This window comes from Camelus dromedarius, chromosome 12, assembly GCF_036321535.1.
Source record: "Camelus dromedarius isolate mCamDro1 chromosome 12, mCamDro1.pat, whole genome shotgun sequence".
Classification (NCBI taxonomy): Eukaryota; Metazoa; Chordata; class Mammalia; order Artiodactyla; family Camelidae; genus Camelus; species Camelus dromedarius.
Genome location: NC_087447.1, coordinates 53584010 through 53609335, shown reverse-complemented (window position 1 = coordinate 53609335; position 25326 = coordinate 53584010). Strand labels below are relative to the sequence as shown.

At 41.1% G+C, this 25326-nt stretch overlaps 1 protein-coding gene across 1 annotated transcript in view; it reads left to right on the top strand.

Moving 5' to 3' along the window:
• TENM4 (teneurin transmembrane protein 4) overlaps nucleotides 1-25326 on the top strand; it is a 2614938-nt gene that overhangs the window by 1121184 nt on the left and 1468428 nt on the right. Inside the window, exon 6 of the mRNA XM_064492755.1 lies at nucleotides 13175-13225. The gene's annotated coding sequence lies outside the window, so the exon portion shown is untranslated. The remainder of the gene's footprint in view (nucleotides 1-13174; nucleotides 13226-25326) is intronic.

Sequence of the window (25326 nt, the reverse complement as noted above, 5' to 3'; positions counted from 1 at the left end):
AATGTTATATGTCAATTATGTCTCAATATAATTTTTTTAGTTAAAAATATCTACTTTAAAGGATTTCTCTATAACTTTGTTACTCTGTTTAAGATTCCAAATCCCTACAGAAGTATTGATTGCATTTGGCCTTTCTCATATCATGTCCTTCGCCATGCCTTGGTGGGGTCTGGTCATCTTGACTTGCCATCTCACCAAGACTGCTCACAAAGGTGTAGAGACATTTTCTAAAGGCACGTGTTGAACTGTCAAAGAAGGAATGGATCCTGGCAACCCCTCCCCCATAAGACATTTCCACTGCATTTCCCCACATCACTGTTTGATTAACCCATATTTATTAAGAGACCAGGAGGCATAGTCTCATGGAAGAATGGACTGAATATCCTGTTTCTGTATCCCTACAGTACCTTGTTTCTTCTCTGAGCCAACACGTACACACCCCAGTATTACATTTTCTGTTCTCACTACAAAAGGTAAGCTATTTGAGAGCAGAAACTTAACCTTAATCCTGCCCATAAGAATGGACTTCACAGATTTTAGCACATAGCACTTGGCATAGTTATTAATTTTGTAAAGAAATAAAGGAAGGAAGAAAAGGAAACAGAGGGAAGGAAGGCAGGACAGAAGGAGACAAAAAGGGTAAGGGGATAAGGAGAAGAGAGGATGAAGGAGGGGAGGAAAAGAGGAATCGAGAAGGCAGCAGTTCTGTATGATGGAGAATGCTTGAACGATGACCACCCGAAGAACTAGGCTACCCTGAAGGTGATAAATTCCTAATCATGGAAGGCTCTTCATTACCAGCCAGATGAACATGTGACCCATAATCTAGGGAAGGAATTGAAGCTCTGAAAGGAAGTAGAACTAGATGACTTTTAAGTTCCCTTTCAGCCATGAGTCTCTGTGATTCCTCCATACAAGACCCTAAATGATCGGGACTTGGGGCTGGGAGAACATGAGGGTTAGAGCCAAGGGAACCGTGAGAACCATGGTTAAAGCATGTGTGTCCCTGTGCTTTCTGAGCCTCCCTCCCTAATTTGGTCAACACCTGTGAAGGAACAACCATGCTTCCTTCCAGTGACTGTCTGGAGAGTGGTTTCATTCTTATTTCTTATTTTATTTAATCCTTGCACCAAAGACACTAGGAAGCTTCTGCAGTAGGACAGCCTTGTAGTTTTTGGATGTGTATCTCAGGCCTTAAAAAAGATAAGAGAATATATATGTCTAACTCATGGTCCTTCAGTCCTCCTGGGATCTTAGTTCTCATCATCACTAAACCTTCACTATTTGGATTTGTTTTGCCATTGGCAAAACACTACTTTTATTTCTAAAGGGAGGCTGAGCACTTCAGATTGCCTTTTGAAATCGAGTAGATTTTAAAAAACAATTTATTTTTGTTTTTTAATGTCAATAAGTTGCAGATTTTTTCTTCTTTTGAAGCAGACGTGAATATAATACTTACTGGTATGGGTCTGTATCAAATAGCATTTCAGTTTATTTTAAATGCAAATCTTTTAAAATCGAGAATTGAAATCTTTCTTCAAATGCCAATTGCTAGACATTGCCATCCTTTGGCTTGCTCTGAGATACAAAAACCTCATCATATAGGAAAAAGATGAGACATTATCAAGTATAAAACAAGCTGTTTACTCATTGTAAAAAAAGGGAATCACTACAAAATGGCTGTGTGAAATTGAAAAGATTAAGAACCAAATCCCACAGGATATCAAGATACAAATTATAATTTTATCCATTCCTCTTTGTTAGATAACACATCCTACTTAACATTCACAAATACTTGGAATGTAATCTGTATTCTAAGCATGAGCATTTCAGTTGTGTCTGTATTTCCAATAGATAGGCAAACAGTGAACAATTGAGATGTATAGATGTGAAGCCACAGCTTAGAGCTGGGATGGAGAATGGACACAGGGGAAGCGGCATCTGGGAGGCATAGCACTTTATATGAACATTATATTTCTTTGGTGTGGTTTGAAGAAGGAGTGGCAGGACTCTGACAAAGGCTAACGCCATAGTCCCCACTCCCGAATCATGTCTTGGTTAGCTGTTGTCAGAAATATTAAATACATTTTTCAGAGTTACTAGGTGTGTTAGTGTGTCTCTGTGTCTGTGTGTGTTTGCATATGTGTGGGTACGGGGGGGGGGGGTGTATGATTATACCTAAATAGCATTTTACAAAGTAATTTCATATTTTTTCCCTTATCTAATCTTGAAACTTATCCTGGGAAATCAGGAGGATCTATTTGACAGATAAATATAAAGAGGTATATTTTTGCTGTGGCAAAAAAACACATCCAAGGCAGTGTGCCTAGTGTTTAGCACAGACCAAATTGAAAACCACATTCTCCATTCACAAACTTGTCGCTAGCCTCAGTCTTTCATGACTATACTACCTCACAAAGTTATTAAAAGATTAAATGAGAACACACCTAAATGCATGGCCCATTCTAAGTGCTCGAAAAAGTACTCCAAAAATGCAATCTGGTATATTGGAGGCTTACATTTTCTAGAATGAATGAGATTTTTATGTTATCTCATTTACTGGGTCCGTGGAGACAGCTGATTTGAATGCACTATCCCTACTTTGTGCCTGACACCCTGGGTAACCGCACCCATTTAGTCATTGTTCTGGGGATGCTCTGTTCTGTTGTCACCATTGCCACTGGTACAGCTCAGCTGATCTGCTTGCAAAGGGAAAACAGCCCTGCAGATACATTCTGCATATGAGCACGCAAACAAACAAACAGACAATGAAGAGGAAGTCAGGGTCCACAGAAGAGAAACAGCCACCATCTTTTTGTTACCCCAAAAGATAAAGACCCCAGTTTTTGTTATATCTGAAAGATAAGTTTACAGTCGGGAGACTGTGCATTGCGTAGTGAAAGATTTTAAAGGTTTATTTAGAAAAGGAAAAGTATACCTCCAAGAATGGGGGGCGGGCTGAACCAGGGGAGGAAAAGTGTCTTTCTCCCCCCTCCCCCGCTTACACCCTTACAGGTGGTCTCTTGATTGATCGATGGTTCTTGTCCCTGGAATGCTTAGTCATGTTTGGCCCCTACTGAGCATGTCCTTACCCATGATGTATACAGGAAAACCCATTGAGGGTGGGAGGGCCTAAACTGAAATGTTCATTTAATACAATGGACATTGATTGGTGTCCGGTTAAGTCTTTTCTACTACCAGGCAGTCGTGGCTGTCAGGTTCTAACTGGTTTCTTGCTGGCACTTGTTCAGAAGTCCCTTTATGTGGTCCCTTTAAGACAGGCTTAGCGCCGTCTTCCGGCCCATCCTCCCTCCCCTCCACCTATCTGCCCGGTGCCCCCACTTATCTAACCACCTAACAGTTTTGTCATTTTTCTCTGTCTGACCAGGTAGGTTTGGCGGCTGAGTGATTGTGGCTAGTTCCTTTAGAAGTGAGCAGAGTCATGAGGTGAAGGGTGGGGATGACGGTCGGATGTGTGCTGCAGATGTGCATGGTCAGTTAGGTTGGGTATTTTACCTGCTGCAGAAACTAGTTCTCACTAGAATGACCACACATCCTGGTTTTTCCATCAGAAAGATTTCCAGAGATGTGACACTTTCAGTGCTAAAAACAGAAAAGTCCCTGGCTAATTGGGACCAGCGATCACCCTATGCCCAGGCTAGTTTGCTGAAACCCGTAATCTGATGTTTCAGGGCCCAGTGGGAGACTCTTCCCCTGCCTCTGCTGGGCAGCCTCAGCCCAGGCTTCTGGAAGCCCACTGTAGAACTCATCTGCATTAGATGTTTGGTCCCCTGAGTTGCATTCTTCTTACTTACAGCCCCACATAATTTGCAAGGGGAAAAAAAAGAGTTAATGAATAGATATTTATAATCCCATTTAAATTTTTCTCCCATATTTTTCCTTAAACTTTGGCACCTGCTACTACTTGTCTGTGAGCAGAAAACAAAAGGAATCAAAAAGAGCAAACAAATGTTGATGAGAAAATTCAGAAACAGCTGAGATGCTTAGTTTTCAACAGCTTTCTTTCTCCACAAATATGTGGACACGTAGTTTTGATTTTCTCCTGCATATTTATAACATAGTTCTGTTTTCCTGATAGTAAACCTGTTTCTCCTTCTTCTGGTAGACCAAAAAGTAAAAGCTAAAAATAATGCTGATAAATGCTAAGATTTATTGAGTACCTACTATGTGGTAGGCACTAGACTGTGCATTTTAATGAGATTAATTTGTTTACTCTTTACATGAACTTTATATCCATTTTACACTTGAGCAAAATGAGGCACAGAGAGGTGAAATTACTTCCTCAAGGTTAAAGAAACAGCTGGTGAAAGGAGATAGCTCTGTTTTTGAGCCCAGGGGTCTCAGTGGTCCATCTCTAGAGGCCAAACTAGCAGTTTCCTAGGTAACCATTTTAGTATCATCATCTTCAGGCCCTTGGCCTCCTGCACAACCATGAGAACTCATGGCCTAGAAGACATTGCCTCTAACCCTTCAGCCTTTGGATGCTGTGAGCATTTTTCCCTATGTGCCTGGAAATTCTCAGAAGAGATATCATGTGAAGAATATAAAGGCTTTCTATCTTTTTGTTTCCTATATTTCTTGGGAAAATGAAAGTTTTAAAGAAACCTAAAATATGCAATGAGAGTCAAATTATAAAATATCTCTCTTCTGGGACATCACCTATACCCCTGCTGAAGGACACAGTGTAAAAGTAACACAGGCATCAGCATAGACAGCCCTAGACTTAGATCTTCAGCGACGACTCTTTTCAGGCCTTCTTAACCTAAGGATGTTACTAGCCTTAACAAGTCTCAGCTTTCTCATTTTTAAAATTGGGGGCACAGTATGTACCCCTGCCTCCCCCCTGATGTTGAGGACTCTGCTCTTCATCTCATGGCTTTGCACCCTAATTGGTTACTACTCTATTTATAACCAAGATTGGTGCAGATTACTTTTTACTCCTGAACAGGTCTTCTATCCTGAATCTTTGTGTATGTTTTCTATCTTTTCAAGATAAAGGAAGGAGATAATAACATTTAGTAAGGGTATGATACTGCATGTATATATACATATATATCAGATGCTGCAGAGCATTATTATTTCATAAAGTCCTTCTATCACTCACAATATGCATTTAGTATTTTGCAACGGAAGTCCAACTACAGTGATTTAGTCAAGCAGCAATTTTAATTGTCTCCTGCGACAAGATGCATTCCAGGCCGATGTGTTGGCTCCATGCTTCATTGGAGTTGTGACTGCCCAGTCTCCGCCACTGTCTCCATGTTTCAGACCAGAAGAAAGACAAGATCAAGAGCAAAGGGTGAATGCCTGCTGAGTCTGTCTGCATTTGAAAAGTTTTCTGCAAAGCTCCAAGGAGTGACTTTCATTTATATCTCATCATTAAGAATTGTGTCACAAACTTATAAAGGACGCTGGAGAATTCGGTGCTTTAAGCTAGACGTATTGCCCCCCTAAACTTATTTAGGGTTAGTTCGCAAATAAGAAGACAAACGTGGATATTGAGGAAGCTCCCAGAAATGTCTATAGCAGCATGCCCCAAATTCAGTGAGCATGCAGGGGTTTTAATTGTCCATGTTTACCTGTTTCAGAGAGCTGAGGATGCTAACCCCAAGTGACACAGTCACAGCCTAACTCTGTCTACGTCTCTCCACTCTGTTACATCCTTCTTAAGGGTTATTGCCCCTAACAAGCCTCTTCCTTCCTGAAGAAGTTGCAAGAGAGAAGTATCTTACATTTTTCTCACCTCAAAATCCTGGAGGATTTGGAAACGTAATTTGTGTCCGCACCTCTTCTGTTCCAGACACCATTCCAGGTAGTTGTTTTCCCGCCGAAGATTCTGTGCTCAGAAAAGCCAAGCAGCCAGTCCTCCCATGACCCCACAGCTGATAAGAGCTCTGGCTCACTGGCAGGTGGATCAAGTCCCTTCTCTTCATCACATAGTGTGACCAACCAAGAGTATTTAAAATTGAATAGAGGGAATCTCAAAGATAGAACCACCTTCAAGATCTACCACAGAGGAATTCCAGACAGTGGCCTCTTATATAGGTGTGGATTATTTTCAGTGTGGTCCTAAATCAGAGCAGGGAATGTGAGACAGAGCAAAAGTCTTTCTCTCTTCTTCCTTTTCTACTTTGTAGCATCATAGAAGCTCAATAATAAAGAACCTAATCCTAGCAGCTGCCTCAATGCATTTCGTGCATATTGTTTTCTCTTGGTTCTTCCAACAACCCTGAGCAGTGGGCCAGGCAGGGACTTAACTCCTGTGTCTGAATGAAGAAGTGGCCAGAGTGTTTGATGCAAAAATAACAGCTGAGCTCACAATCTCAAACGTAACGCTTTCAAGTGTTAACTTTTGTGTTTCTTCCATAAACTCAGTCTCCCCGATCCTTTATGAAGGAGCTTTCTGATGAAATATGAAGTGAAGTTGTACTTTGTGTAATTGTATTTTTATTAAGCAGTATCTAAATTAATATTTAATTTCCTTGCCAATCTTTATCAGGACTTATTCAGAGCACTCGGCTTTTTCTTTTCCTTTTTCTTGAAAAAGAATTAGTATTCAACTTATTTATGAGAAAACAATTATGTACTAATGAATCAGCTGATATTTTTTAGATTAATTTGCTGAAATGAATGTCATTATATTAAAATAGATAATTAATAGCTAATTTGGATTCACATCAAATAGTTTCTTTAATGTGCGATATATTGAAAAAAAAATCATCATCCACTAATGCCACTAGCATTAGTGACAGAGATTTGTTGAGACCTTGGAGAACATCCTGAATACAAAAAGGTACAGGTCTACTAGGTTGTAGATTTCCTCGGCAATCGGCTTCCCACCACGCCTTGCACACAGAATGCATTCAAATGTTTATTGAACTGACAAATGAAGGAAGGAAGGTAGAAAGGAAGAATATACTCATTCATTTGGAGAAGAAAGGTCTTCCTTCCTTTTCTAATGTGTGTTGTTGCAGTACCCTGACAGAAGGGATGCCTCACAAGAGGCAGGGAACTTTATCCCTCTTCTCTGAGCCTAGCAGAATGTGCAGCACTTGGAATACATTATATTAATAAATTGTTGCTGGATAAATAAATAAAGGATAAACACATATTTCTATACCATTAAACTTCCTCATTAGTGTCCCTCCTGCCCATGTCTCTCTCTTCTATATTTTGTCACATGTGATTGGTTGAAAGATGTTGAGATTAACCCTTCTGAATGTGACTTCCTTCTAAAACTTTCATCTTTTTCACATGCTGCTTAGTCCAGCCAACCCACCTGGGCAATGGGATTGGAAGGTGGATAGTGTCATAAGGAAGCACTGGTGTGTTGAAAGGTTGGGCACCCCGTTCCTCTGCAGACTTGCTGATTGCTCAGTCTTCCTCAATATGCTTCTCTCCCCACCAAAAGCCCTTTTGTCCCTCCCTAATTAATTATGGATAAGAAAAGTAAATATGCCCCTTTTGTGGTCTTTAATAAATTAATCCCTGAGGAAATTTCCTGCTGTGGCATAAAAACAAAAGGTTGCAAGTTGATTACCGTCTTCATTGTTAGAATCCAGGAATGGAAAAATGGCTTCTTCTGGGATTACTTTGCCTTCTTTGTCCAGGGCTAAATTTCAGAGCAGGAGACTGTTGGCATGGTAATATATTTCAGTGCTAAAGGAAATAATGAACAACATCAGGTGATTAGAACAGAAACTGCAGGTGACAAAGAGGAATTTAGTAGAAACTTTGACCTCTCCTAACTCTTCAGAAAAATGAGCTGTTAAACTGTTGTGGGATATTGCAAGTACAACCAAGGATGCCTTCACTTGAGCCTGAAACCTGACAGGTGAATCATTGTGAATAAATAAAGACATATGAATTATCCAAAGATGAGTCATTAAAGTGAAAGTAAAAGGGATCTTTGGAGCCACAGATGTCATCCTCTTGAGAGACTCACCCAAAGCCACACAATTAAGAAGGTACATATACACAGGCACACATGCAGGTGTGTGTGTATGTGTGTGTGTGTGTGTGTGAGAATGCATACATGTATATGCAATCATTATTCCTGACAGTAATCATACGAGAGAGGCACTACTGTATTTACCATATTTCATCAATTCTAAGATGCATACTTTAACATCTTTGAATTTGGAACAGATCTTAAAATTTCTTAAAACTTCTGTAGGCTGCTATTAAAGTTCTTCTTCCAGAGAAGTTTGCTTCCACTAGTCACATGGGAGGGCACTATCAACCCAAGCCCTCTTAAAATTTTCTGTTTGCGAGTTTCTTGCTTTCGGTTTTTTAAATCTGTGTTGGGGGTTATACCGACAGTGTAAATCCAGAAGGCGAGAAGACCTGACCACTTGTGATTTAAGTTCTTAAGAGCAATTCCCCCTCCACTGCCAAAGCTGAGACATGCACACTTCCTGGATGTCTCATTGTTTCACCTACCATGAAGGCATAGCCCTCTGGCATCCCAGATTCCTGTGGGGGTCTTCTACTGGACTACTGAGCTAGGACGTTTTTTCTTTCTTCGTAGAACATAAAATAACTGCATGCCATTTCTAAAGTCTTTATAATATTTATTCTAGGAGCTGGGCCATAACTGACTTAGTCTTTCTACTTCTATTGAACTTTTAAATATTTAAACTGTACCTTGTTCACTATCTCAGTGTTAGCAAGATTTCTCTAGTTGAGTTGTAAACTGTTGAAAGGCAGGAACTATGTCAATACACTTCTCTCTGGATGTCGCTACTTCTAGTGTATAAGCGCGCACACACACACACACACACATATATGCATGTGACCAGTCAAGTTTTGGTAGACATGGGATCAGAAACCACCTTAAGTGGTCAGATGTCTCCAGTTTCCCAAAATGTCTCCATGTTCTCCTGAAATCTCCTACCCCACACCTCTGTGTTCACATGTGCAGGAAAAAAAAAATAGAATTCATTAGACCAACAGTCCTGTGGACTGAAAAAATACACAGCCTCAAAGTTGAGGGGTGTTTTATTTGGTGGACATTCTGAGGACTTCAGGCCCGAGAGGCAGCCTCTCAGATAGCTCTAAGAGATTTCTCTGAAGAGATAGGGGAGGAGCCAGGATACATAGGAGTTTTTGCAACAAAGACCAGGTAGTCAGAACATCAAAAGATTACTGTTAATTAAAGAAAACCAGGTATCTCAAGTTAAGGAATTTAGCACTTTATTATGTATGGGAAGATGCAAAATTCTGGGCTCATTGAAATCATTTCTTGGATATGTACCTTAGCCATCTAGGGCCAGTCTCCTGTTCTTTCCCATCCTGAGTTCCCTCAGGAGACACTGCTGGGTGTGACTGCAGTTTGATAGCTTGATGGCTGCAACATTCTTTGTTTACTGATATGGCAGGCAATATTTTTCATTCACAGTCCCAAAGCTTCATACCAACAAAGCAACAAAAATTACTACAGTCCCACCTGGCCCTGATTGTCCTCTTCCTGGCACTGGGTAAGAATCTGTCCCCACCCTTGACCTACTTCTACCCCTCCTAACTCATTCTCTTTGACTAGACCACAAGAATTCTCACTTAATGTTTTGCTCCAGGAGATTATGTGAAGAGGCATGGAACGAAAAAGGCAGTGAGAGTTGGTAGGTCTGACTTCTTTCTGCTTCTCCTCCACTGACTCAGTGAAAGACCCTGGACACACACTGCCCCTCTCTGGGTTGCTTCCCTTCTGTGATATGGCTTATGATTTCTGTGGTCTCCTTCAGTTCTTCCCAGAATTTAAGGACTGGTTTCAACTTCCACCTTGCTCATATGTAAACTGGGTCTTCTCCATCATCATATTTTCTCTCTTGACCTTCAGTTGGCTCACCTTTAAACTGGGATCATGAAACTGAGTTCACAGACTTTTGTTGAGGTAAACTAGAAGCAGATGGGCAAGTAGCTGTTCTAAATAAGTTAGTGATGATGTGGTCATGATGTGGTTGAAATAGTAAGATGGCTCTGGGAGGATATTGTAAGGATGGACATGAGAAACGAAAGGGTAAGGAAAGGGGATGAAGAGGAAGAAAGAATCAAGGAACAGCAGGAAGGAAGGAAGGAGACAGGGAGGGATGGAGGGAGGAAAAGGAAAGCAGAGAATGAAGGGAATGAATGTGCAGACAGAGAAGAGTTTGGAGAGAGTTTTTAGATATGCAAGGAAATACATGCTTTAAGTTGGTACTTCCCAATTAGTGTGGCTACAGTCCAATTCAGCTACCTAAACTTTAAGGTGGTGTGACTTCAGCATTTAGTGAAAATGTGCATTATAAATAGGCATGTAAATGGCTCAGCATGGGGGCTGAAAGTTGGAGGCAGCTTTTGGCAGAGGTAATAATGAAGTGAATCCCATTAGTGATGGAAAGGCAATTAAGGAAAACCTCAATGAAGCTCAAGATCTGAGCATTCAGCTCAAAGACTGGGATTTTTGGAGGAAAAAAGGTTAAGCACCGGGAGGCTGTTTATAATGACTTTAATTAGATTGAAAATGAATTGTTTTGCTCTTTTTTTCTCTCTTCAAGTTCGCCTTTTAGGTAATAGAACGTCTGTAACAACACTGAGGTGCGCTTGTCAACTGCAGGGATCACGTATGTGCAGGAGGTGTTTAGTGAATGACAGTGATTTCACGATATGGTTATGCTCCCTGCAAGAACATGAGGATGCCTGCCATTTCAGTCACCAAAAGCCAGTGGATAGGCTGTACACTTGTTAATGAGGAGAATCTTTGTTTGGCTTGACCTTATTATAAGGGTATTTACTCCCTAGCAAGACTCAGGTTGAAAATCGCCTTCAGTCTCTAGAAGCATGTAACATGTCATGGATTTCAGCAACCCCGATTTTTGTTAAACACTGCGATTTGAGAGTCAAGGGAGTGCACATTGAATGTTGATGTTTGGAAACCTTATAGAATGAAGGAAAGATATTGCATAAGTTACCTTTAGTCTTAAAATTCTATGTCATCTTTATTGATATCAACAGAAAAAAGTATCTTTTATTGTTGATATTAGTTTAGGTACTACATTACACAATAGTTGGAATTTACAAAATAATATGTCTTGTCTCATTCTGTCTTCAAAAACACATTTTCATTGAGGTATGAATATCCCTATTCTATAGATAAGGAAACTGAATCGCCAGCAGTTTAAGTGATTTGTTCAGTGTCATTACAGCTAATAAAATGGCAGAGACGATACACAAACGGAAGCTTTATAAGCCTGTTGTCCACATCTCCCCCACATAAAAGGGGGATTATCCTTAAGGTGGTTCTGTCCAACAAACGAGAAGCAAATGTCCAGTGGCTTTTCTGGTGCAGTTTAGTGTTTAGTGTATAACCAGAACCCGACTTAAGAGTCGCCTGAGTAGACCTGAATGGGTACATAGAGAGGAAAAGTGGGTTCTACTGCAATACATTTAATTTGACTGTTGATCATAACAGGGCTTTATCATCCCAATGATTGAAAAGTATCCGTTATTTTTAGATTGAAAGTAACCTGGAGGTTGGACAACCCTTGCCCAGCTGGTAGATAAATTTCCATGGCAACCGATTATTAGGCAGAGACTGATTCCAGAGGCAGACAGTCTGCAGAGCACTGATTTTCAGCCCTGGCTGCACATTAGAATCATTGGGGAGCATTTAAAAAATATTGAGGCCTAGGATCTACCCCTAGAGGTGCTGATTTAATTGGTTTGGAATATAGTTACAGCATCAAGATTTTTTAGGTCACTCAAATGATTCTAATGTGCCACTTGGTTGAGAACTGCTGTTACAGAGTGTGATTTTTAAGTAGTATATGTAGTTATAAAGATTATGCACTACCTGGGAGAATTTCAGGGGATTTCAGCTAGTTCAGATCCCTATTCCTTCCTTCTTTCCTTCCTTCCCTCCCTCCCTCCACACCTCCCTCCTTCACTCCCCCTTCCTCTCTCTCTCCTTCCTTTCTTAACACAAGTATTTGCTGAGCACTCATTGTGATACGTTGCTCAGTGCCACCCCTACAACCATCACTGTAGTTTAAACCTCATCATCTTGAGCCTGGGATATTTGCCAGCTTTCTAACTGGTCTACCAGCCTCCATTTTTGGTCCCTGTAGTCCCATCCCACACAGTTCACAGTGTATTTCTTCAAAAATGCTTCGCTGCTTATAAGTGATAGTACAGAGTATTTGTCTTTCTTTGACTTATTTCAAGCACAAAACTCTCTAGGTCCATCCACATTGTTGCAAATGGCAGAATTTCATTTTTATGACTGAGTAATATTCCATTGTATAGATATACCACAGCTTCATGATCTGTTCATCTGTTGGTGAACACTTAGGTTGCTTCCATACTGTGGCTAGTATAAATAATGATGCTATGAACATTGGGGTGCATGTATCTTTTCAAATTAGTGTTTTTGTTTCCTTCAGATATATACCCAGGAGAGGAATTGCTGGATTATGTGATAGTTCTAGTTTTAGTTTTTTGAGGAACCTCCATACTGTTTTACACAATGGCTAACAAAACAGAAACAGAATCACAGATATAGAGAACAAACTAATGGTTACCAGTGGGGAGAGGGAAGTTGAGAAGGGCAAAATAGGGGTACAGGATTAAGAGATATAAACTACTATGTATACAATAAATAAGTAATAAGGGTATATTACACAGCAAGAGCAATATAGCCATTATTTTGTAATGACTTTAAATGGAATACACTCTCTAAAAATACTGACTCACCATGTTGTATGTATACCTGAAACTAATATAATATTGTAAATCAAGTATACTTCAATTAAACAACGCTTTACTGTTTAAAACTTCTCAGTAAATTTCTTTGATAACCACAGAGAGGATAAATATGAGACTTTATAGTATGGCATAAAAAGTTCTTACTATCATATCCCTGTTTGCCTGTTCAGCTTTAACTCCCAAAGTAAACAAGTAACACTGAGTTTGCAGCCCAGTAGGAACAAGGATCAGGATCTTTTAACATCCATGACAGTATGTACACCATTCTGCCCAGCATTTCATGAAACAGTTGGATTTGGTTTTGAAACTGGTAGTACTAAGCAATAAGCCAATGATTAAAAATGCTTCTAATTGTCCTGAAATTCAGTCACCAGAGACAAATAAGTAACAGCCATTCATCATCTCTTGGCAGAAGCTGTTTGCTGGAGGAGTTGGAACACTCGGTCTCTGCTTTCATTAAAAGGTAAGGGCAATATTGCAAGTGACAGTTGTTTGGGATCGGAATCTTTGGATCTGAATTTTTTATTTTAATTTCTCTCTATATGCGTTGTTAGGACATAGTATAATTGGCTTTCCACAAAGCCCTGAAAAACTTGCCGATTGTTTTGTGTTGCTGTATTTTAAAAGGGAAAACGTCAAGAGAAGAAAATGAAATCTCTTTCTTTGGAAAACAGCCCTGGTCAGTGAAAATTATGCTATTTGAGCTGAATGTTGGCCAGGCTTCAGAGAGAAGCCTGTGACGTGCTCAGTCATGGGGAAAGGGTCCATGCTTTACTTGATGGGCACAGGTTAAAGGACACCAGTCGGCATCCAGAGGGATTTGACAACTTGTGTTTGGTTGGGACAAGCTTTGACATCCGTGGGGGTCTGAACCGAGGTGTAGGCCTTTTTCTTTTTTTAATAGCATTGCTTTAAGTAGCAGCGTCTGGTCTTCAACTGCCAGTTTATAATTGAGGACTGGAGACTGTAAATTCCAGGGAAGTTGGTTAAATGTAATGGAAGGACTGTGATCCCAAAGAAAGGAATTAGAGCAAAAGCAGATGAAGGAAAAAGCTCAGTCTTCTGTCTGGTGTGTGCAGCAAGGCAGGCACTGGGAGGATGCTTGGAAGATGGGTTCCCTAAACTCATCCCCAAGTTCTGTATCAACCCTAGGATAGAAAACTCATTCCAAATCCCATTTTCTTAGGAGCCCTGAGCGACTAAGGCACTCCACTTAGTGATTTGTAGTGTCAAGCAAGTTGATTTTCTTTGTGTCCCATGTCCTCTTCTGTAAAGCAGGATGGGTGATTGACAGCACCTACCTCACAGACCTGGGTGCTGGGGAAATGAGGCCAGGCATGGCCATCGCTCCTCTCAGCGACCCACTGGCCGCAGAGAATGACCCAAGCAAAACTGCTTCCATTTGGTGACGTGCATTTTGATTGTAAAGTATTGCTTGGAAATAGTACTGCAGTATGACAGCAAAATTGCTCACTCGTAACACTGGTTTTCTTTCTTTTCACATGTTCCTTTTCTGAAATGCCCAACCTAGCACCGGTAGATATTGGTATAATTATGTGATTTTGTGTTTGAAGAGTTGCTTCTTATTTAGATTGCATGAGTGTCAGGCGTGGGCCTGACTTTTGGTTTGCTCTAGGTTGGTTTTGGAACTCCTATCAGCAACTTCCATTCTGAAAATAAATGCAGCCAAGTGAGACTATATTTGCCACCAATGAGCTACTATATATGGCCTAGGAAACTAATAGTCCAAGTGTGTTTGGAAGTATTTGTGCTCACTAACTATATAGCCAACCTGAACAAATGGGCATGGAATAGTTCTATTAGCTTCTGTTTGCTCTGATCCTTAGAAAGTAGACAGGTAATGTCAAGCCACCCTTGCAGGTGAAGAGTACACTCCTAAAATTCACCCAGGCCGGCATTGCACTGCTTCTAGAAATGATGGGAAAGGCTACAGGTGTCCAGATATTCCACTGAGATGGAAGTGAGCTGGCAGGTTCTAGCATCTTGAAAGGGGGTAGGGAAGGTGAGATGAGAAGGAATACGCGGGCACATTAGCGTGGGTGTGGAATACACATACAGGTTTCAGACTTGAGATGGGGAGAAAGTTGAGGTCCCCTAGGATGGGCATGTGAGGATCTCCAGCTGAGCGTATGTAGTCAGGAACCAAAGTGGTGTTACGGACTATTGCATTGACTTGCTTTATTTAAGGTAGACTCATAAAACACCAGAGTGGGGAGTAGCATTCTTTAGTCTCATAATGAGGGAGCACGGGATGAGAAACACTGGAGTAAGTAAGCACTCCTCCGGGGCCCGCCTCCAGCCCTCTACACTAGGCCGTCGGCACGAGGCCAAGGGAGTAGGCAAGGGGACCAAACTCAGAGCGCAGTGCGGCCTGACTGCTGCATCTCGCCCTGCATCTAGAGCGCAGCTCTTACGCTTCAGTGTGTATCAGGATCACATGGAGGGCTTGACACAATACAAGGGTGCGTTTTCGCCCCTAGAAATCGTGATCGAGGAGGCCTGGGGCGGGGCCTGAGGACTGGCCTGTCTAACGGGCCCTCAGGGGATTCTGGAGCTGGACCACTGATGTGGGATGCACACTTTTTAAAACTCTTTCTCTTGCCCTTTTTCTATCCTAGAAAGTTAGATGTGGGGTAGATGAAGACACCTTACTGCTCGTCATCTAATGAAACAGATTCCTGGCAGAGACGCAAAACTCTAGTCTTTCACTTATACAGACACCCAGATTCTAGCTGAAACCCCCAAGTTATTGTATAAAAACCAAGGCTTGTAAAGATAAAGGGAGTCATCCAAATTCGCACTAGGTGAGATTTAAACCCGCAACTCTTGACCCCAGATCCAGGGTTTTTTCTAAAACACTCCTTCTGGTTGAGAGTTCTGGGCTGAGCGACTCTTTCTGACCAAGATTATAATGAAAACAGAAAAAAAATTTATACTGTAACTCCATTCTACTATAAACAGCAGGGAGTGAAATTAAGTTAAGGAAAGCATTGACAAATCTATTTCAAAGGCATTCAATTCCAGCCTGGACAGACTTATCTCTCCATCTTGTCTGGATGTCACCTGGGCCATCTGGCTGCATTCTGCTTTACTGGGGACCTCTGGGTATTTTGAGTTGTTTTTCCCTATAAAGAAATAAACCATAAAAGTAGATTTTATTGATGAGGGAAGATAAATTTGCAAAAATCACTGCAATCAGTCATATTTAGGCTTACATTTTTATAGCTGTCAGCCTACTTGTGACCGTAAATACAAACTTTTCTTTCCCTGTGTACAATTGCTAAAATCAGCAAATGACAAAAACCAAGAGGAATGAGTAAAAACAAGTGTCTTTCTTGTTGACTCTCTGTAAATTTCACCTGGGTTCATTTTTCCCACAGACTTTTCTCCAAGTTATTATTATTTTTTAATCAAGGTATTTTTACACAAAATAGTTCAATCCTCAGGCGAAATCTGGTGCCAGTTCTTCTAAGAATAATGTTTATTTCAAATTACCATCTTGAACTTGGAACGGCAGGTGCAGTAAAGGGGACCCTAAGACTAACACACGAAGACCTTGGTGTTGAGTTGGGATCTTGTGCTGACTAGTTTCTGCTAATATGTTGTTTCTTGGATCCCTGGTCCTTTCATCTGTAAGTTAAAAATAATTACATGGACCCTGACCTGAGTCGGAAGGAAGAGTTTGCACTCACATAAAATGATTTGAGAGATAGAAATGCTATACAAATGGAAGGCACTACTGTTAGTGCTCAGTAAGAAATGAATAGAATACTTGCCCTCTCATTCACTCTTCCATGCCCCCCGCCCCACAATCTCGACAATGTTGGCTTATTGTCTTCTCTTTCAGAGGAATCAGAAACGCATTGCTAGTTTGTTTCCCAGGAGCAGTCAGTGCAGGGAACCACTTCATATACAAGAACAGGCATTGACCTGGAGGGCAGCACAGACCTTGCACACTGAGGTCCAGCCAGAGGATGGTGACTCATTTTACTCTTCAGCAGAATTCTCATAATAAAAAAACATTGTCTTCTCTGTTGATTTGAATTGAAGGAAAACAGGGTGGATAGTAGAAACTCTATGACACTATCAACTCAATGCTGGATTACTTTAATGGGCCATAAGTTATCAAGACAAGTGTAAATCTAGCCGCTAAGTCAGCTTTTCTATTAATGCCATGCAATCCACCAGGGTAAAGGATGGAAGCTTCCTGTCCACTATAGATTTATTACCGCAACTCTGCAAATTACATATTGTTATTTTTCTATCACCAGTGCAAAAACTAGATTTCAGTAAGATAAAATAGCCAGCTCACAGTCACACAGGCTGTGAATAGCCAAACCTGGCTTTGCCCACATGTCGGGGGTTCCACACGTGGAAAAGCAGTGTGGTTTTTAGAGTGGTTCAGAGTGCGTACCCTGGGAGCAACTGGTGTGGGTTTCAGTCCCTATTTTGCAACTTAAAAGCAGTGCGCTTCATTATGTTTGATTTATCTGTGCCTCAGTTCCCTTTGTTGTAAAAAGGGATGGTAGTATTTCATAGGCATAGTAAATGCTAAATTAGTTGAAACTTGCAAAATGCATACAAGCCCCAATTCTAACTAGCTAATATTTAGCATGTATATTAGTTTTGTCCTAAATGTGAGTTCCCTTGAAGTTAGTCATTTATTCAAGAAAGTGTTGCCAGAGAGTGGGTTCTTGTTTCTCTGGCAAGCTGGTTACATAGGGTGTAAAATGAATATTAATTGGAGAGGGAGGGATTTGGGATCACATTCCTTGATTTCCATCCCAGCTCCACCTTCTGGAAGGGAGGAGGAATTTTTGTCCTTATTTAATCTGGGTTGGAAGTGTCATGGCATCGGTGGATGATGGGTACTTCTTATCTGCAAGGCTAATTTTATTGCAATGAGGGCATAATGAGCAAAAGGTTACATTCGGACCCTGGAGATTCCTGCCTTTTTCCCACCTTTCTTTGTTGGCCTCCAAGCTACTTGTCACCCAAAAGTGTGTGATCGCTTATCAGTCCAGAGGTTCCTCCTTTTCTCTGTCAGCCCAAGGACCCCCATTGTTCACAAGATGTATGCTTTCCTGACATTTGGCCCATGCTCCCTTTCCCTGCCCATATTTAGCTATCTGCCTGCTCTAATAGCATCATAACAGAGCATCTGTTTTGCCAAGTGCTGTGCTAGGAACTAGACCTCCTCCTTCTTTATGGTGATATGACTAAGATGTGATCTCACCTTCTGTTAGTTCAGAGTTTTGTAAGGGGTCAGAATATATTGCCATAAGTTAAGTTCTCCAATAGAGGCAAGATCATGGAGCAGTGATGGGAAGAAGGAAGAGGTTAAATGGACTTGAAGGGAATCTGGCAAATCCCTACAGAATTAGTACTTTTTAAATTGGAACTTGAAATATACACTCAGTGTGACATAAAGATGGAGACTAGGTATCACAGAGGGACCAACCACATCAACAAAGCCACAAAGGCACACACCTGCATGGCATGTTTAGAGAATTTACGAAAGAAGAAAAGTGATGAACAAAATAGAAGTAGAGGTGAAGATAGAAATATTAGTTGAGGTGCATTGCAAGCCATGCTAAAGAATTAATCCTAAGCACCTTGGGAAGACTCTGAATTATTTAAGCAGAGAAGTGCCATCAGACTTCCACTTTCCTTTTTAATTGTTCCTCGTCTTTCATTCTCTACTACATCCTCCTGGCCTTTCCTTCACAAAGAAGATTTAAGGCATTGATTCATTGCTTGAGAAGATGTCAATGTGGGAGACATGACTTGGGTAAAAAAGTGCAATGAGAGAAGTAGTATTTGAAATCAATTTAGAAAACAGACAGTAGAATCAGAATTTTAAAATTAATTGTATGGAGAGTGGGAAAGAAAATGACAGATAACTCTTAAGGTTTTCATGTTGTTACATGTGGTTAGGTATATAGGGGTGTCAATCACTGGAGCAAGGAGCATAGGAAAAGAGGCAAGTTTGGGATGGAAAGATGCTCTTTTGGATGTGTTGCATTTAATGTACATTCAGGATATCTAATGAGCTTTGGGGAAAATGTTCTGAAGTATCTCCCTGTAGACAAACTGGAACAGCTAGGCCAGTGTTCTGCACATTTACAAGTCACTGAACAAACATTTGCAAAAATAATGAATGGAAGAGTGACTTCATACTTGAACGGATAAATGTCTGCATCAGTGAATGACTGTTTGAAAAAATGTGGGAATGAACAAACATTTGAAGAATCCATGGGCATACAATTGCTATTGCTGCCAAAAATCCTGAAGCCAGTTTGAGAGTTGGTTGGTATATTTGCAAAAAACCTATGTATTAGTACAACAGCCTTAGCCTCACCAGAAATGGGGGGGGGGGTGGCACGAGTTACTTGTTAGACTTACTGACCTTTGTTGAACATGCCTTGACATACTAAGCACAGCAGTTCTGTGGCGTGTCAGTCAGAATAGACTTAGAGGACTCCAAAAAGATCCAGAACGGTTTTCATCTCCATCAATCAAAATCAACAAGGAAAAATACCAAAACCTAACCGGGTATCTTCAGGGGTGGCCTCTGCCCCTTTCTGATGGCTTCTCTTGTGAAGCAGCCCCTCCCACTGGCTTCCCCTTCTGTAAGCCAATACACGTGTGTGGGGGCTTACAGATTCTCACCGCCACATCGGAGGACCACAGCTTCTGTTCTATTCTGACATTTCCATGAGCAAGTCAAATCACCTGCATAGTCCTCGGAGTTCTTATCTTTAAGAAAAAGCAAGTTAAGCAGCTACATTCTAATCAACTGAGAGTCTTGCTGAAATCTTGAAGGAATATTTGTTCCTTCCCTTTTGAATGTATTCATTCATTCAGCAAGTGTTTATTGAGGACCACCAGTGCTCGGTGGAGGGGATACAGAGACCAGCAAAATCAAGCATGGTTCCTGTCCTCACATGGCTTATAGTTTCATGCTGGGTCCAAGCTATTTGGGAGTGTTTACAGAAGCCAGATGAATACCATCCATTTGTCTGTGATGTTTTCATTGACAACTCATTGAAGTCATTGCTTTTTGGCTAAAATTTAATCTGCTCAGTAAATTCTGTTCACTCAGTTTATTTCATAGTATCTGTAGTTTAAAAACTCAGGTTGTCTACATGTTCACTTGTATAGGATGAGAAGGTAGCAAAAGTGCCCACGGGGTACATTGTATTTGGAGCCCCTGGGTCATTTATGTAATAGCTTAGTGAAGTATGCCTGGTGTTTCAGGACCTGGGCCCCAGGATCAGAGTACCCTGGGTTTGAAACCTGGCTCCCCTATTTCCTAGTTATTTGACTCTGAGCAATTCGCTTATCCTCAGCAAATAAACTAATTTTTATGTGCCACTTGGTGGGAACATCATACATAAGACTTTCTTCCTTGGTTCTAACAGCTCTGGGAGAAGGTGTTACCATTTCTCGGGACAGGTGAGGAAATTGACATTTTGAGGGGTAAATACAGAATACTCAGACCTTATAACGGATGCAGGAAGAATGCAAACACAGGACTTTGACTTGAAGTCCAGCTTCCTCTTTCTTATCACACCGTGTCATCTCTGTGTGTTCATCACCGTCTTTGGAATCTCCTCTCCTTTGTCTCCCCTGCCAAGCCTGGTGCAGTCCTCCCAGCACTGGTGAGGAAGCAGCTCCCCGCTGGGGAGGCCCAGTCTGACCCGCTGTCTTGCTCTGTGCAGGCAAGTTTTCCTCTCACAGGTGTACCTCTGCAAGACCAATTATCTTTCCCTTCTCTGAATTCCAAAATGACCAAAGTCTCTCCTCATTGTCAGCAGATATCTTGGAAACCTCATTTTCAGCATGTTCTGCAATAACAGAAGCAATTATTCTTAATCATTATTTATACTAATGTGATGCTTCAGCAAGATTATGCATTATATGTGTCCTTCCTAATTTTTTCTTTTCTTTTTTTTTTTTTAAACTGTAAGTGAGAATCAATGCAAGGAGTTGATGTCAAGCTTTAGGTAGCTATTAACATAACTGGGGTTATCTAACCTTATTATTTTGATTGCAGTTTCTCTTCTGTATCTTCTAGCAAACCCTCAAATTGATTTTAAAATGCTGCTATTGACCTAAAGATTCTTAACAACAGGAGGTTGAAATGCTTTTCATTGTTATGCTTTCTGCCCATAATACCAATTACTGTTCAAAGTTTTCAGTCGGGAACTGAATTTCCCTGTCGATGTCAATACAGAGTCGAGGGTGCAGTGTCTCCCAGAGACATACGTTGGGAAGGGGAGTAACCCATCATTCAAGAAATCCCGTTGGCCCACAACTCCTGCTGGGCAGACCTTCAGTTTCCAATTGAATGATATCCGGGAGCTGCTGACTTAAAGAGGAACAGGAGAGAATAGGGCTGAGGGCTCAAAGGACTGAAATCCAAGCCCTTGCTCTGTCACCAACTAATTCTGTAGCTTGGAGTATAATGCCTAATCGGTTGCAGTCTCAGTCTCTCCATTCACGAAATCAGAATGTTAGACTCCATCTCAGGGAAAGTAGTATTTATCTCAGTCAAGAGTCAGTGCTTGAAAAGGGTCAAATTAAATATATAATTCACAACTGTGTGTATGATTGTGTGCTTGGGCTTGTGCACGTGGTGTTGGAGGTGTTACCAAACAAAAGTTTGCATGCCCCACGCACAATGCAGCCAAACGAACCGACAGGTAGGAGTTTAGAGCAGAGAAAGGTTTATTGCAGGGCTGAGCAAGAACAGGTGGTTTGTGCTCAAAATACCTGAACTCCCCACTGGTTTGAGGGGAAAAGTTTTTACAGGCAAAATTTGGGGTGAGGGAGCCAGGTGTGTGGCTTTCTTCTGATGGGCTTGGTGTTAAGGTAACCGGGTGGTGCTCCAGGATCTTACATTCAGCCTAATGTTACCTTCCTCCATCTGGATGGGGCCTTAGTTCCTGCAGAAGAATTCAAAGATACTGTTATGTATATTCCTTGGGTCGGAACTGGGATGCTGCCCCAAGGCTGCACTATTGTTTCTTGACTGTCCCTCCCTTATTTCTGTACTCCTGCCCTTCCTTAATTAGCAACTGTTTGAATCTGCCCTTTGGAACTCAGGGAGGGTCAAGGAGGCTGAATGAAGCCTATTTCTTATAAGAACGTGGGGAGAGAGGGTAGGCATGGAAATGAGCTGTACCAGGAGGACCCCAAAGGGTCCTGCTCTATTTCAGAGATACATCTCAGAGACCCTAAGCTTATACTTTTATAGAATTTTTTTCCCAGGACCTCTAATAAATCCAGTAAGATTAATAAGTATGTCATATCTGCATGCCTTCAAGCCATGCCTGGCTTATAGCAGGTCTGAATATAGGAACTGTAGCTCCCCCTCCTCCTCGTCAGCCCCTCTCCCTTCTTTCTTTAATTGTATAATAGAAGTGTGCAGTTATAGTAACTAGGACTCTGGTTGAAAGAGGAAGAAGAAACTCAGCTTAATCCGGCTTGAACAAAGACAGGGATTATTCAAATGGTGCAGACTCTCAGAGAACAACCACACTGCAGTACTGGAGGGAAGGTCCAACCAACATCACCATTTTCTCACCTCTGGGTGTTTTTCTTTTCCCCCTGATAATAGGTTCAGGCATTTTCTTATGCTATAGATTTGCTTTCTTTACATGTTAGAAAATGCGTGTTCCTAACTTCTGCACCTTCCAGGCTCAATCACCTGGGACATTCTGCCTCCTTTAAGAATATCAGTTAAAGGCACTAGTTGTCCCAAAGAGGATCGGGTACCCAATAAGCCTGTGCACTGAATGGTGACTGCTCCTGGGGCCACCGTGTTTAAGCAGCAGGGTTGGAGGTGGGGGTGGGGGACTGTTTCCTAAAGAAAAGTGAGAGGCCAAAAACCCTCTAGAGGGACATTATATAACTAAACGGTTATACAGGTTTTTATACTGCATTTCAATTACTTTCCTTAAAACCTCTCTCTTTCCACTGTTCTGATTTTGTTTTGTTTTCCATTTATGTTCCATACAATATAAGTTTAATCCCTCTTCAACATGATGAGCCTCTTAAAATCTATTTCTTTTTAGACTTTGATATTTTTCAAGCACAAATCCTACATGCACTGCAATCATGCTACAGATGGCAGTTATTAGGTGGTGCAATTCCACGGGGACTTTTTAAAAAATGATTCTGGCCTTGGGCCCTCCTGCCTGCATCTGCTGTCCTCTGCTTGAGCGCCCTCCCTGGAGAGTGTGTGGAGCCCTACATTGCTCAGGTCCATCTGTCTGCCTGCCCACCTTCAAAATTCTGCTGGCATCTTGGGAGCGTCTGTTCCTCCATACTTGGTGTGGTGACGGACAGGGTCAGAGGTCATGGCCCACGGATAGCTGTGGAACTCCAGGCCAGTTAAGTTCCTGGGGCTCCTCTGTGGCTTGTGATCTCACCTTCCAAATGCAAGGGGAGAAGGAGGAGACAGATACTTAACGTATCCCATTTTTGGCCAGGCAGGTGAAACGCTAGCCTTACTCTCATCCTTCAAAACAGATGCCACGTGCTGTCAGAATTATTGCACTTTAGAATGAAGGAGTCACCAGCTGCAGAGCAGACAGAGGCTTCAGTCAGAGAAGCTGGATTCACGTTTCAGTTCTGCTGCTTATCAGCCTATCAGTGTAAACTGGAACAATTACTTTCTCTCTGGTTTCAGTTTCTTTTCTGTAAAATAAATACAAGCATACTCTCCTTGCAAGGCTGGTGAGAATAGAAGATAAGATATTAAGCACCTGATACAATGTCTGTCATATAGTAAACGCTTAACAACTAACTGTAGTGTGCTTGTGTGTGTGTGTGTGCGCATGTGTGTTTATTCACTGATTCAAAAGACTAACAATTATAAAGGAAATAAACCTGGTTCCTACTGACCCTGGAGCAGCCCTGCAGAGTTGCCCTAGCGAGAAGGATTGAATTGCACACCAACGTGTGTCATAATTCAGAACACTGGACTTTGTAACTTCTCTTATGCAGCTCTCATTGGAAATGACTGTTGTTTTCCTCTGTCCATAAATGCATCATAGGCATAACATATTTGACCCAATTCTCATGAACACACTCCATCACTGTAACTGTTTCACTTGCGGAATATGAGTACCATTTTGGAGGAGTTCTTCATACATCCTTCCACAGGGAGCACCTTGTATAGGGACGCCTTGTTTTTAAGGAACCAAAAGTGAACTTTGGGTGTATCTTACAGCTGTCCTATAAGCTGTACATATGAAACCAAAAGGATGGCCCAAATTTGGTGAGCATTTATCTGGACCTGTTCTCCTGATGCACTGCCTGACATGTGGTTCTCGGTCTCAATTCCTACAAACTCATATAATTCCTTGACTTATTAATTGATTTTATAATTAATTTAATTTTCAAATGCTCAAGTAAAAATTGGAGAAAATGATACAATATTTCTAGGTATTCAATTGACTAATATTAATTGAGCAGTCAATAGTCTTAGCATGCCACGTGGGTCCCTCCCTGATAGCTTATGGACATCTTGTCTTTCATCACCACAATGGGATCTATGCTATAGAAGGGGGTTCTTCTGATAAAGCAACGTGACAATGGTTAAATTTAGAATGTTTGGAGAGATTAAGGAAGTTGGCTAAGGTTAGAAAGATGTTAAGTGACCAAGACGCTTTTTCTGATCTGTCTGGATCCAGAACTCTTAACCACCATGTTAACCAAAGCCTCCTTCTATTGCAGCCATCCTATCATAAATTGTGATAGGTCTTGAGGTGATACTACTTTAAAAAAAAACCCAGAATCCTTATCCTCAAGGACTTTAGATTCTACAACTGTGCTGTTCATAATATGGTAGCATATTGAGCAACTGAAATGTTGCTAACGCAGAGTGAGACATGCAGTAAGTATAAAATGCACACTAGATTTCAAAGACATGTACTACAAAAAAAGAAAATAGAATATAAAATATCTCATTAATAATATTATGTTGATTATATGTCACAATGATAATGTTGGTTACATAAGATATGTGACCAAAATTAATTCCATATTTTTGTTTTCATGTGGCTATTGGATAATTTTAAATTGTATATGTGCCTTGCATTAGTATCTTTGCATTTGACAGGGCCAGGTGAGGAGATGAAAGAAACAGGCAATTTTAATACAGTTTGATTAGAGTTTCAAAAGACTTGGGCACACAGAAAACACCTGAAGAATCATGAAAAGTTTCCTCAGAGAGGTGTGAGCTACAGATGAGTAGTTACTACAGAGTTAAAAAGACGCAAAAGGTATTTTAGGAAGAGAAAATGAAATTTTTCACTCGAGAAGTGAAAATAGCCCAGAATGTTGCGGGAACATCAAGACATTCAGTAAAGTGCCAAGAGTAAGAAGACAGAAGTGACAAATGCTTCTGGGATTAGACAAGGAGAAGTTTCATTATGAAAGACTTTGAGCCACTTCTTACTGGGAGTCTTGAATATAACAAATCCACCAGTATCTACATTAGGAAACTTTGTCCTCTGAACCACCATTGGT